Consider the following 15,212-nt stretch of genomic DNA (forward strand, 5'->3'; position numbering starts at 1 on the left):
CAGCTCATCCCCGCTCCAGCCTCTCTCTCCAGCCTCCAGCTGGGTCCCTCTTGCTGACACCTCACATTCTTTCAGCGACTGCTGTGGCAACCATCTCCACACAAACTTCAATGATTCTTGCAGGTGCAACCTGACAGCACCTCACCCTCAGGCCCGGATCTTACCCTTGTGCTTTGTGTCTCACGGTTTCTCTGTGGCCAGGCAACAGCTTGGCTTTCATGCCTGCACAACCCTGAAATGCAGGGTAGTTAATACCTTGGGACAACTCTTTTTTTTGCAGGGGTGGTGGGGGGGGACAACTCTTTTTTTTGCAGGGGTGGTGGGGGGACAACTCTTCATCAGTGGAGAAGAGAAACATGGATAAAGGCTTCCCTCTTTCTTCCCTCTTTTCTTGCTCAGGACTATCAGATGGATGGTCCTAAGATGTCTCTCACAAAGATTTTTAGAGGCCGAACTGGGAAGCTTGAGGCTGCGCCCATGTTTCTGGAGAAGGGAGCGAAGAGGCCCAGGCTGGCTCCGCCAAGCGTGCCCCACCCCTCCAAGGCCGGCCCTCCGGCGCGCCCCTGCCGCTGTCAGCGCCTGAGCCGGACTCCCGCAGTCAGCTGCCTCCCGGGGGTCTTGCAGGTGCTGAAGAGAGGAGCCATTTTGTGGAGGGGAAGGGACATCCGGCGACCACAGCAGGGTTGGGCTCCATTTCAGCTAATCATGGGAGAGATTAAAGTCTCTCCTGATGATAATCTGTTTGGAAGTACAGTTCCCCAAAAAATATTTTCGTAGATGATGATGACAATAAGATATGGTCACTCTATGATGCAGGGTCCAGAAGTAGCAGGCATCCTCTCATATTTCTCATCCCCCCACCCCCATCCCCACCCAGGCGTGAGTGGAACCGCAGATGTATTTTTCCAGCAGATATTGGCTTTGACTGGATGGGGCTACCGATTTATAGCTTTACAATACCCAGTTTGTTGGGACCATCATTTTCCATATAGCAGTTCATACACATTTTGTTTCATGACATTGACTGCTGTTCCCACAATGTAATGGCTCTCTTCCTACTTCCTCCCTGTGGTTTTATTTTTCCTGTGTCCTTCTTTCCTATGCATTCCTGACCCCTAAGCTATCTCCTTGTGCAAATACTGCCCTTCTCTTCTCCCATGATTGAACGTTCCAAGGAGTATATATACCTGATGTAAATGTTCATCCTATATGCCTGTCTGTTGTTTGGCTGGAAGCCATGAGAGTGAGTTCACTTCCAGACCTGAAGGGTAACTAGGGGGCATAGTCTTGGGGGGTCTCACCAGGTTCTATCAGACTAGTAAACTTGGTTCTTTTTTTTTTTTTTAATGATTTTGAGTTTTGTTCCACATTGTTCTCTCACTCTATGCAGGATCTCCTGTGCTGATCCCTTACCAAGTGGTTGGCATTGGTAGCCTGGCACCATCTAGTTCTTCTGTTCTCATGGTCATATAGACTGAGGTTCACATGGTCCACTAGTCCCTTGCACTAATTGTTTCCACGTGTCTTTGGTTTTCTTTATCCTTCTTTGCTCTGGACGAGGAGAGACCCATTGTTGCATCTAGATGGCTCCTTGCCACCTTTTAAGACCCCCGATTGTTACTCACCAAAGTAGAATGTAGAACAATGTTTTTGTGTATTGTGTTATGCCAGTTGAGCTTGATGTCCCCTGTGACTATGATCCTGAGCCCACAGGTCCAACAACTCACTCCATCAGGGTGGTTGACTGTGCCTAGGAAGTTATCATAACTTTGTCCCCATTAGTTCTAGTTATATAGTTATTCTTCCAGCACATACACATATATATGTAGAAATACTGTCTGCCAACCCTATATATAGTCATGGGTATATTCCCTTTTGTCTAGACATACCTGATCATTCAGCCTGTCTACCTATGTATTCATAGATTAATGTTTGTTATCACTGACACCACAGTATTGTACATGTAAAAGGTTTTATCTTTGTTGTCTGTACCTCTTGTGCATTTGGTACTTCTTTGGGATGCTTTTTTGGTCCAGAAGTTTCCTGAATACAATCAACACAATCATAAGTCTTACAGAGTCCACTCCCTCATTCTCTGTAATTCCTTCAGTGACACCTCTATCTTTAACCAAACTTCGACTGCAGGCAGCTTTTGGCTAATGCCAGCATTTGTGCTACAAAAAAAATAGTCCTTGGAAACTTTTTATCTGGCCCAGTGAACCCTATGATGACTGGTGCCATTGATTTCATGGTGGACAGGCTAGATGGAAACTTTGAGTTAGAGTGAGCTGGCTTTAAGACTTACCCTGAACTGTCAAAATTCTTATGTGGAACCTCATAAAATTCAGGATATCCCTGTAACCATTATGGATGTGTCTGACCAGAGTGCACTTTAAACTGAAGCTAAAATTGTACAAACTGTCAAGAAATGTACACACTATATACCCTAATGCCTAGAGAGCTCACCTTAAAACAGGAGGCAATTTCCCCTATCTGTGCAGAAGTGCAGAGGTGAATCTTTATATACAGGTACATTTGCTGCAATTCCATGGAACTAAATACACAGCCATTGACCTGTCCATTTATAGTGCCAATGAACTTGAGGTGCAGAAAGGCATCCTTAGCATTAGAGAAGTAGTTCTGGCTTTTCTGAAATGATGAGCCGGCCCAGTGTGTTCTTGTACAATTGGTGACATTCAGGTTGGCTGGATTTGCCGGTTATCACTTGGTTTGGAAATAGGACTAATTGTCATCTTCATGACAGGAGACAGTTCTCTCTTCAGTTTTTTTAGCTTTTAAATTTGAAGTAAGACTTTTGAAGTACTCCCATTTTAAGTATTGTGAAAATTTTGCTAGCAGGTCTTAACCACTGTGTTCTTCAGTGAATGTTAATTTCTGAGGTTTGGGATTTTGTGGGGGTTTTCTTTTTCTTTTCTCTTTCTTTTATGTTATTTGCTGTAAATGCCACACATCTAGATTGTGTATTAGAAGGACATTTGTAATTTTTTTGCTTTCTTGATTATACGGTTATAGAGTGCCAAGGTGATCACCCCACTATTTGCTCTCCTGCAAATCAACAATTCTTAATTTCCAGTTAAGCAAATTATTTTGGGTTTTAGCTGTTGTCTTTCTATCCATTATAGTCATTCTGAATAAAAATTTAGTTTCTAAAAAAAAAATCACTCACACACACACAGCTTTTCATAATATTCCTGGTTGCTTGAAGCTGTGATCAACTCAGTAATACATTCTCCCATGTGCTTTCCTCTGTGTCACGCCCCTGTCCCTCACTCCTACTCTCTGGATCACACAAAAGCCTTTGTCTCAGGCTTTTCTTTCAGGGGAACTCAGGCTAAATCACTTCCCCTTCCTCTTTTGCCTCTATGCCCCAGCCACACTGGTCTCATTTTAGTTCTTCAAACATGGCAGTGGTGTCACTAGGGTTGGTGTCACCCAGTACACCTCAGAAATACCCCTATGTACACACATAACAGATCTCTTCCAATACCAAAAAACAAAACAAAACAAAACAAAAAAACCCACTGCTATCAAGTAGATTCCAACTCATAGTGACCACTATTGTGTTTCTGAGGCAGTAAATCTTTATGAAAGTAGATTGCCCCATCTTCCTTCTGTGGAGTGGCTGGTGGGTTTGAACTGTCAGCCTTCTGGTTAGCAGTCAAATACCTTAGGCACTGTGCCACCAGAGCTCCATCTTCCAGTATCAGAATCCTTAATAATGTTTATTATCAATTTTAATAATAAAATAATATGTGGTAAATATAGTTATAAATTGCTTAAATGTAATATTTCTTAGATTAAATGAATATTAACAACATAACTGTTTTATAAAGTCTTTTTACATTGAATTACAACATTATTTAGTTATCCATAACTGAATGGAAGCTCTTTTGATTTTTCCCCTTCTTTTCCTTTAATTACTACTTCATTCTCAAAAACGGTATTGATATAAGTTCACAAATACTAATTACTACAATATTGTTAAAACACCAAAAAATTTGACAACATCAATGACTATAAAAATACCATCAGCAACAAAAACAATAACGTGTGCTTATAACAAGTGTAGATGAAACCGCAAGACTCAATGCATCAGTGTAATTGCATAGTAATGATAGCTCTGACCAGAGCACATTAGAAGGTTCAAAAAGTAAAGTAGAGTTTTAGTCTTGTAGGTATATTGATCCATGTAAACGAGGCTTTGTTGTAAACAAAAAATGTCTTTGTCATTACAGCCAACTATAGGGATATTATTATAAATAATAAATTTTTGCTGAAACACTGCACGAAAATTTTATAGACCATCATTTTAGTGTCACCCCTCTGACAGTGTCACCAGATGTGGTATGTACCCCCTGTATTCCCCTAGTGATGCCAGTGAAATATAACAAACTCTTTCCCATCTCAGGACTTTCAAACATACTTTTCCCCTGGCTGAGACCTGAATGAACAGAAGATCTGGAAGACACCCAAACAAAAGACAGGCATATGAGTTGAACATTTACCTCAAGTAGATACACTCCTTGGAGAGAACAATCATGGGAGAAAGAAGGGCTGCTAATGCACAGGGAGACAGCTCAGGGGACAGGAGCCCATGGAGAAATGGACACTGGAAAGAGGTAACTGTGGGGAGGAGGTGGGAGGGGAGCTGTTGCATTGTGGTAAACTGTGGTCAATGTCATGAGACAAAGTGTATTTGAACTGCTGTATGGAAAGTGAATTTGCTCTGTAAACCTTCACCCAAATCACAATAAAATCACAATTAAAAAAAAAAAAAGAAAGAAATAGAAAATTCAGCAGTTAAAAAAAAAAAAGAAGAGCTGGAAGAACTGTTACAGGCAGAGGGAACAGCCACTGCAAAAGCTCTGAGGCAAAAATGAACTTGGCAGCCTCAGAGTATAGCAAGAAGCCTCTTGTGACTAGAGCAGAGTGAGAGAAGGGAAGAGGGGCACAAAATGCAATTAGAGAAGAGGACATGGGCAGACCATGTGTGGTTTTGTGGGGTCACAGTAGGGATTTGGGATTTTAAATGCAATAGAAAGCCAGAAAGCAAGCTCCATTAGGGCAGAGGCTGCATCTGATTCACTGCTGTGTTCCCAGCACCTAGCACAGTATCATTAGATGTTTGTGGAATGAATGACTAAACATTCTTGCCTGTACCCATGTCCCAACTTCTTCTCCCCACAGATGAGGTAACAGTGTGGTCCTCTTTTTCAAGATGACAGCTCTCATGAGCTGTCAGCTTGTGGAGGAGGCTGGTTTGGTTTTAATGGAGAGAACCTCTTGGGAGTAGAGTCCCACCTGCTCTGCATTGACTCTGTTCTCCTCTTTCCTTTCCTCTCATAGTCAGTTCTAATCCCATTGCACACTTCTCTGCTTCTAACATCATTTGTCACCTCCTTGATTCTCAGCTTCCTTAATGAACAGTTGTCTTTTTTTCAGTCGGAGACAGGCCCGCCCATGCCTGCTGCTCCCTAGAGAGGGAAACCAAAGTCTGAGGACACAAGGTTCAGAGAAGGACCACAACTTTTCTTCCTGCTCCCCACCATGCTCTGAAGGGGGACAGAGAAAAGAATAAAGCTGAGGTTTAAAACCTCAACACCCATTGCCATTGAGACGATTCTGACCCATAGCAACTCTATAGGACAGAGTAAAACTGCTCCATAGGGTTTCCAAGGCTGTAAATCATCATGGAAGTAGACTGCTTTATCATTCTCCTCTGGAGAAGCTGGTGGGTACAAACTAACTAGCAGCCAAATGCCTTAACCATTGCACCACCAGAGCCTCTTATAAAGAGGACCCCCATTTCCCCACTGGAAAGAGTCCATGGAGAGCAGAGCTGTTCACTTTTCTTTGAGGGGACAAGGAACAGGCTAAGATAGCAGCAAGAGGACAAGGGGAGAGAACTCATCTGGGTGGGCCACTGAAGGCCTTGCCTGGGTTGACCAGTCTCTGCCCCATTCTTTATTCTCTACATGTGGCCGCAGGAAGAGGACAGAATAACTTCTAGGGGCTCTGTTAAACACCAGAGAACACTTGATCCAGATTCCTTGATCACAGCCGGTTGCTCTGAGGTAGCCCTGGGCAGGGGAGCCCAACAAGGAGCCAGGATGGCAGAGGGTTTCCACACAAAGCCCAGCAGGAAACAGATGGCACACTGAAAGAGTGAACTAGAAAGAGGTTAATGAAGGAGCTCTTCACAGGTGGGCAGGATTAAGGAAACAACAAAAGACATTGAGGCACCCAAGGCCTAGCCACAGAGGAAAGCATTTATCAGCTATAGGCTGGAAAGGGTAAGAGAAGGAGTGTTACCAGAACGTGGTGAGGATACAGCTGGGGAGAGCCAATGCCTATAGGAGCTGTGGCCTTATCTTGAGGAGTGTAACTAACCACTGCCAACATCTCTGACAAGCAGTGAAGGGTTGAGGATGGGGAATAACTACCTCTCCTTTCTTTCCTTCCCTCATCTTATCTCCTGCCATTACCTCCTACTTGTCAAACCCAACAAGAAGTTAAGGGCAGGGAGCTAGGGCAATACAGTTCACAGAGGTCAGCTTCCTGGGGCACTGAGCAGGGCAGAGAAGGGTGGAGAGTGAATCTGGCACTCTCTTCTCTGCTCTTCCTGATGCCACCCCTACCCTCAGCTCACCTTCTGTCTGGTTCCTAAAAAGTTTACAAGTCCCTGTGCCATCTTGTACACAGAACCCATTCCATCTCTCAGACTGAGATAAGTGGGCCAATTCTTGGCCAGGCTCAGAGGAGATCCAGCCATGTGGCACAATTGCCCTGAGTCTATCTCTAGGGAGCTCTGGTAGTGTAGTGCCTAAGGCATTTGACTGCTAATTAGAAGGTTGGTGGTTCAAAGCCACCAACCACTCCAAGGAAGGAAGACTGGGCAAACTACTACTATAAAAATAAACTGCCTCACACACCCAAAGGGGGTCACTATGAGTCGGAATTGACTTGATGGCATGTAGTTTGGGTTTTCTTTCTTTTTTTTTTTTTTTAAGTCTATCTCTATACCAGCTGTTCAGCAAGCATCAGGGTTCCTAGATAGTTCCTCTCTCCTTATGCCAGTTTTTAGGAATAGGCAGGCTAGGTGTGGTAGTTAAGGTTGTGTGTTCAACTTGGCTAGGCCTTGTTGAGTGGCTAGGCAGCTGGATGTAGTAGTCCCCATGAGGAGACTGGTAATCAACTCCATGGTGGAATCTACTGTAAGGAGCTGAGTAGCTGCTTTAGGAATGTGGTCTGCTTCTTGTATATAAGGAAAAGCCTTGGGGAACCGTCTCTAGCTTATGACACTCTTGAACCCTGTATATAGCTGTGTCGTTGTTCAGCAGCCTGCCGTGCTCTGCCGACCTTGGGACTTACAGGGGACTTGAATTAATAGCCTGCCGTGCGGTTTGGTAACATTGGGACTGTGCCTTTAAATTTAAAATTTAAATTTTAAGGCACTTGTCAACCTTGGGCTTGTCAGTCTCAGCAGCCAAGCAGCTGTCTGAGTGAAAAAAAAGCCTCTAGCTCCAGTGGGCCAGGAGTAGGAGGCAGAGCTGAAGCTTAAGGTTGAGGGGCTTTCACTCAGCCTCTAGAGCCTGGCACTTTGAACTTGGACTTAAAGCCTCCAAACTGTAAGCCAATAAACTCCTGTTTCTTCAACATCCCATTTGTGGTATGTTCCTGTCAGAGCAGCACTTGGTAACCAGAACACCAGGTAATTACACTTTTCTAATGAAACTTTGTCCCCATTTGACTCTTTTTTGACAAGTTTCTCTCTACTTCTCCCTTGCATGGTCCTGTGACCCTTATCCCCTGAATTTCTGTTTTGAGCTGAGGAGCCTGGGGAAGTTGGGGGGAGCTTCCTGGACCTCTCAGCATCTTGAATACTGAGAAAGGGCCTGCTTTCCCAGCTTGATTTATGTCTAGAAATGCCAATTCTCTCCCTCCACCCTCTTGGGACTATTAAATTATCCAGTTCCTTGGGTTTATTTTTCAACACTGGCCTTAGATTCTCAGCTTAAACCTAAATGAGTCCCTTCCTCCACATCATTTCACCCTGAACTGTTTGTTCTGTCACTCTGAAGGTCCCTAATGGAGGAACTTGAAGTGGATTCTAAGCTCTGAGGTGGGGACACAGGCTCAGGAGTCCAGCCACAAATGCGTACCCCAGGGCTAAGGTGATTGCTCCATCCTTACCCCTCCCCAACCTCCACACCAAATGGTCCCTAGGTTTTCCCAAGGCATACACTCTGTGGAAGGGAGCTGCTGTTTTGGCCTTCCTAGTATTCACTCCTTCTGGAACTAGTTTTGGAGGTTTGGTTTTGGGCACTGCTTCAGAAATTACAGTTTTGGGATATCAATGATGACATCCTTTATTCCTTGACCAAGAGATTTGGCAGGTGACCCAAGCTAGAACAATCAGATGCACTCTTTCCCTTGAATCTTGAATGGAGTAATATGAAAATGAAGTTCATCTATCTGAAAGGCAGCACATGATAATAATACTTACTAGTTTTGGCCCCCTTTGATTTTACTGTCCTGGTTCTTCATCTTTCTGGGGTAGCCTCTTCTACTTTTTTCTTTGATTCTGTGAGATACTCTATTTCCTTCTAATATAAGCTTTTGTTTGTTTAATTTCACTAGAGTTTTTCTATTGGTTGCAGCAAGAATCATCATCACCAATACCAATTTCACTTTCTTAGAAGAACTGAGAATGTTGTTCCTTTAGTGGCTCATATCTGGAGTCCTGGCTTAGACTCAGATCTCCCTAGGTCCTGGAATGAGGAAAGAGCCCCTGCTGTTAGTGGATGTATGTCATACCTCACCTCAGGAACCTGTTTTTTGTTGCAGCCCAGCTCTTGGCCTGACTTTCAGGTCTCCACACTCAGGCCACAGCCTGAAATAGCCAAGATTATCTACCATGACTCCCTATCACAAGTCTTGTGGCCAGGTCAGGCTGATCTCCTTGTTATTTTCCACAAATAGCAAATTCATTCCTGTGCTGTGCCTTTGCTCGTGATGTTCTCAGGTGCCCAGTAAACAGAAGTCCTCCTCTCTAAGTGTATGAGCCCTCTCAGACCTCCAGAACTTTGGCTACATCCTGCCCTTCTTTCCCTAAAGCCATTGTGTCCCATCAAGCCCATAGTGGCTTCTGAACCAAGCACATTATTGGCTTCTCTCTGCTGCAGTTACAAAAGACTTGTGTGGCTGAGCTTTGTTTTCTTTGTAAATTTAAGTCTTGGAGGACTTAAGTACCAGGCTGTATGCCTTGATACTTACATGAACTTTAGTGTCAGTTGGTACACAGTGGGAATTCATGTTTATTGCTCCACCCCTAGTTTGGAATTTGTCTTGGCCCTTGTTGTGGATTGAATTGTGTTCCCCCAAAATTTGTGTCAATTTGGCTGGGCCATGATTCTCAGTGGTTTGGCAGTTAGGTCATAATGTAGTTTGGTAGTTATGTGTAATGATGTAATCATTCCCATGATGTAATCTGATATGATTAGCCAATAAGGTGTAAGGGGATTAAGGTGGGATGCAATACCTTTACAGCCCTGATTTGATGTAAGGGGAGTTTCCCTGAGGTGTGGCCTGCATCACCCTTTATCTTGTTGTTGTTAGGTGCCATCTAGTTGTCTCTGACTCATAGCGACCCTATGCGCAGCAGAACGAAACACTGCCCCGTCCTAAGCCAGCTCCACGATTCTTGCTATACTTGAGCCCTTCGCTGCTGCTGTGTCAGTCCATCTCATCCAAGGCCTTCCCCTCCTTTGTCAACCCTCCACCTTATCAAGCATGATATCCTTCTCCAGGGAATGGTCCCTTCTGACAACATGACCAAAGTATGTCAGATGAAGTCTGACCATTCTCGCCTCCAAGGAGCATTCTGGCTGCACTTCCTCCAGGACAGACCTGTTAGTTCTTTTAGTAGTCCACAGTACTTTCAGCATTCTTCGCCAACACCACAGCTCAAAAACATCAACTCTTCTTCGGTTCAAGGGTTCATTGTCCAGCTCCCACATGCATTTGAGGTGATTGAAAATACCATGGCTTGTGTTAGGTGCACCTTAGTTCTCAAGGAGACATCTTTGCTCTTCAGCACTTGAAAGGGGTCCCTTGCAGCTGATTTGCCCCATGCTATATGTCCTCTAATGTCCTGACTGCTGCTTCCATTGGCATCGATTGTAGAACCAAGCAATGTGAAGTCTTTGACAACTTCAATCTTTTCTTCATTTATCGACATGCTGCTTAGAGGTTCAGTTGTGATGACTTTTGTTTTCTTTATATCAAGATGTAATCCATACTTCAGATTGTAGTCTTCAGTGTTCATCAGTAAGTACTTCCAGTCATCCTCACTTACAGCAAGCAAAGTTGTGTCATCAGCAAATCACAAGTTGTTAATGATTTTTCCTCCAATCTTGATGCCACGTTCTTCTTCACATAGTCCGACTTCTCGGATTATTTGCTCAGCATACAGATTGAATAAGTATGGTGCAAGGATACAACCCTGACACACTCCCTTCTTGATTTTAAACCATGCAGTGTTCCCTTTTTCTGTTTGAACGACAGCCTCCTGGTCTATGTACAGGTTCCTCGTGAGCACAAATAAATGTTCTGGAATTCCCATTCTTCTCAATGTTATCTACAATTTGTTATGATCCTCACAATCAAATGCTTTTGCATTGTCAATAAAACACAAGTAATCATCTTTCTGGTATTCTTTGCTTTTAGTCAAGATCCATCTGACAATGATATCCCTTGTTCCACATCCTCTTCTGAAACCAGCTTGTATTTCTGGAACTTCTCTGTCAATATACTGCTGCAACTGTTTTTGAATTATCTTCAATAAGATTTTACTTGCATGTGATATTAATGATATTGTTTGATAATTTCCACATTCTGTGGGATCACCTTTCTTTGGAATGGGTACAAATATGGATCTTTTCCAGTCAGTTGGCCAGGTAGCCGTCTTCCAAATCTCTTGACATAACCAAGTGAGTACCTCCAGCAGGGCATCTGTTTGTTGAAACATCTCAATGGGTATTCTTTCAATTCCTGGAGCCTTGCTCTTTGCCAATTCTTTCAGTGCATCTTTGACTTCTTCCTTCAATACCGTTGGTTCTTGAACATATGCCACCTCCTGAAATGAATGAAGATGAACCAGTTCTTTTTGGTACAGTGACTCTGTGTATTCCTTCCATCTTCTTTTGATGCTTCCTGCATCATTCAATATTTTGCCCATAGAATCTTTCAATATTGCAACTTGAGGCTTAATTTTTTTCCTCAGTTCTTTCAGCTTGAGAAATGCCAAGAGTATTCTTTCCTGTTGGTTTTCTAACTCCAGGTCTTTGCACATTTCATTATAGTAATTGGCTTTGTCTGCTTGTACTGCTCTTTGAAATCTTCTGTTCGGCTCTTTTATCTTGTAATTTCTTCCCTTTACTTTAGCTACTCTTCCCTCAAGGGCAAGTTTCAGAGTCTCTTCTGACATCCATTTTGGTCTTTTCTTTCTTTCTTGTCTTTTTGATGACCTCTTGCTTTCTTCATAGATGATGATTTTGATGTCATCCTACAATTCTTCTGGTTTTTGGTCATTGGTGCTCAATGCATCAAATCTATTTTGATGGTCTTTAATTCAGGAGGAATATTATCAAGGTCATATTTTGGCTCTCATGGACTTGTTTTAATTGTCTTCAACTTCAAGTTGAACTTGCAAATGAGCAGTTGATGGTCTGTTCCACAATCAGCCCTTGGCCTTGTTTTGGCTGAAGATATGGAGCTTTTCCATCTCCTCTTGCCACAGATGTAGTTAATCTGATTCCTGCGTACTCCATCTGGCAAAGTCCATGTGTATAGCTGCCATTTGTGTGTTGAAAAAGGGTATTTGTAATGAATAAATCATTGGTCTTGCAATGAATAAATCATTGGTCTTGCAAAATTCTATCATGTGATCTCCAGCGTTATTTCTGTCACCACAGCCAAATTTTCCAACAGCCAGTGATTCTTCTGTTTCCAACTTTTGCATTCTGATCACCAGTGATAAGCAACATATCTTGATTGCATGTTTGGTCAATTTCAGACTACAGAAGTTGATAAAAGTCTTCAATTTCCTCATCTTTGACTTTGGTGGCTGGTGCATAAATTTGAGTAATAGTAGTATTAACAGGTCTTCCTTGTAGACATATGGATATCATCCTATCACTGGCAGCATTGTATTTCAGGAAAGATCTTAAAACATCCTTTGTGATGACAAATGCCATGCCATTCCTCTTCAATTTGTCATTCCCAGCAGAGTAGATCATATGGTTGTCTGATTCAAAATGGCCAAATCCAGTCCATTTCAGCTCACTAATGCCTACGATATCAATCTTTATGTGTTCCATTTCATTTTTGACAACTTCTAATTTTCCTAGATTCATACTTTGTACATTCCATGTTCTAGTTATTAATGGATCTTTGCAGCTATTTCTCCTCAATTTGAGTCATGCCACGTCAGCACATGGAGGTCCTGAAAGACTTATTTTATCCATATCTATTAAGATTGGTTCTACTCTGATGAGACAGCTCTTTCCCAGTCCTGTACTGAGTGCCTTCCAACCCAAGGGGCTCATTTTCCTGCACTGTGTCAGACGATGTTTCCGAGCTGTTCCTAAAGTTGCCCAGTAATGTATCAGACAGTGCTTCTCTGCTATTCATAAGGTTTTCCCTGGCCAATTTTTGAGAAGTGGATGGCCTCCTCCTTCTTCCTAGTCTGTCTTAGTCTGTAAGCTGCATTGAAACCTGTGCACCATGTGCAACTCTGCTGGCATCTAAAACACCAGTGGCACAGCCTCAAGCCTCACAGCAATGCACAAGCCTCATAGGATGACAAAATGACAGGCAAATTTGTCTGCCTTAGCTGTTGGAAACCTCTGCACCCTCCCCTTACCTAATTCCTACCTGGGACCTGCCACTCTGTGGTCCCTGGCTGCTCCCTCCTTTTCCTGGCTCTAGGAAGCTTGGGGCCCAGCCTTGAATCCTGCTCCTTTTTTACCTGGATAACCTGTACTCCTGAGGTACCCGAGGCTGCCCCTGCTCCCTCCCTTTCCTGGCTGTAGGGAGCTTGGGGCCTAGCCTTGCCACCCACCTCTTTTTTTACCTGGATATCCTGCCACTCCTGAGGTCATTGTCTTACAAGACATAAAATGAGAAAGAAATGAGCAGAGGAAGGACATACTACCACTAAAAAAGGAGAGCTGGGAGCAGAGCATGTTCTTGGGACCCAGGGTCCCTACACTGAAAAATTCCTAGACCCAGGGGAAGATTGATGCCACATGAAGTTGACCTAGGGGCAGAAGTTAAAGAGACAAGGACCTTCTTCCAGAGCTGCCAGAGAAAGCCTTACCCCAGAGATGGCACCTTGAAGTTGGACTTCTAGCCTCATAAACTGTGAGAAAAGAAATTTCTGTTTGTTAAAGCTATCCACTTGTGGTATTTCTGTTATAACAGCACCAGATAACTAAGACACCTCTGTAACCCACATTCTTCATTCATTCATTTACTCAACATTTATCAAGCACTTATTAAGTGTGGACTCTATGATAAGCCTTGGGAATAATACAAATAAAACATAGTCAGGGAGTTCACAGTCTAGTGGTAAAGATTTATTGAGAATTAAATGTAGTAGAATGCCCTACTGAAGAAATAACTGTCTAGTTTTTTTCAGCTGCAGGCTTACCACAAAGGAATGAAAGGCATTCTACCCCTTCCAGGAGGAGAGCCAGACTTTACATCCTTGAAGTTTGGACTTTCTTGACCCTCACGAAGAGTTGTGTGTTTCAGGGTAAAAATGAGACTACCCAGCAGCAGCTTACCCAGAAGACAACTTCTGAACAGGCCTTCTTAACAGAGGTTAGGATAGAAGGCTTGATCTTCACAGTTTAAAGAAAAATGGGCCCATTCAAATGAGTTGATTGGAACTTTCAAGACTAAAAAAGGAATAAGCTAAACTCTCATGAATGCAGGGCTTCTGAGATGGGAGGACCTGGGAGGAAGAGTATTAGACTAACAAATATTGTTGTCGTTGTTAGGTGCTGTGGAGTCGGACTTGACTCATAGTGACCCTCCTTGGGTTTCTGAGACAGTATCACTTTGGAAGTAGACTGCCCAGCCTTCCTTCTGAGTGACTGGTGGGTTTGAACTGCCAGCCTTCGGTTAACAGTCAAGTGCCTTAGGCACTATGCTGCCAAGACTAACAAATACAGGATGATAATAACAGCTAGCATTTCTTCAGCACTTACTACGTGCCAGGCACTGTTACAAACTTTACATGCTTCCACTTATTCTCACAAGAACCCTATGAAGTACATACTATTAGTGCTTCTATTTTACAAAGGAGACAGAAAGATTAAATTAATTGCCCAACGTTATGGAGTCAAGAATCAAATCCAGGCAATCATGTTTCATTGAAGGCCATGGGTGTCTGTGAAGGCTGAGCATAAAGGGTCATAGTTTTGGAAGCCTTGGCAAAGGTCACCATGGCTGGACTTAGCACAGAGGGGATGAAGTGCCTCAGAGGCCCCACCTTCAGGTGGACTTCACAGCTCAGAGAGGACAACTGTAGCAACTGGCATGAATCAAGACCTAATAATCTTTGTAAGAAGAGGCTTGTATCAGTTACTGTGGCCACAATAATGCTGTGTAATATACAATCACAAAATTTCAGTGGCTGATCTAGGCTAACTTTGGCTAGGATGGTTTGGTGTGTCTCTTCTCCTGGGACCAGTAGCCTAGCCTGGGGATGTTTACCTCATGCAGATGGCAGAAGTGTAAGGGTGCCAGCCCCTATTTGTAAGCCCATTTTAAGCCTCTGCTGTTGTCATATCTGCTAACATACCATTGGTCAAAACAAGTCACATGGCCAAGCCCAGAGTCAAGGGATAGAGAAATACACCCCACCCACAGTGGGAGGAACCTGCAAAGTTACCTGGCAGAGAATGTAGATGTATAATCCTTTTACTCAGGAGTAAAGTAATGGAACAATAATCTGGTGTTCCACTTGGAGGGGGATCTATGTAGCAGATCCTGGATAGAGAGGGAGAACAATGGGGACAAAACTCAAAAGCATTTGGAGAAAAAAAAAGGGGGCGGGGAACCAGGTTTGCTGGTCTGATAGAGCCTGGTGGAATCACTGACACTATGGCCCCCAGCTGCCC

The 15,212-nt window shown here is 43.4% G+C and overlaps 1 pseudogene; it reads left to right on the top strand.

Annotated features, from left to right (window-relative positions):
* The first annotated feature begins 705 nt into the window (after positions 1-705).
* LOC103195499 lies at positions 706-2,658 on the top strand (annotated as a pseudogene).
* The last annotated feature ends 12,554 nt before the right edge of the window (positions 2,659-15,212 follow it).

This window comes from Orycteropus afer, unplaced genomic scaffold (assembly GCF_000298275.1).
Source record: "Orycteropus afer afer isolate SDZICR_OR568_19922 unplaced genomic scaffold, OryAfe1.0 scaffold00056, whole genome shotgun sequence".
NCBI lineage: Eukaryota > Metazoa > Chordata > Mammalia > Tubulidentata > Orycteropodidae > Orycteropus > Orycteropus afer.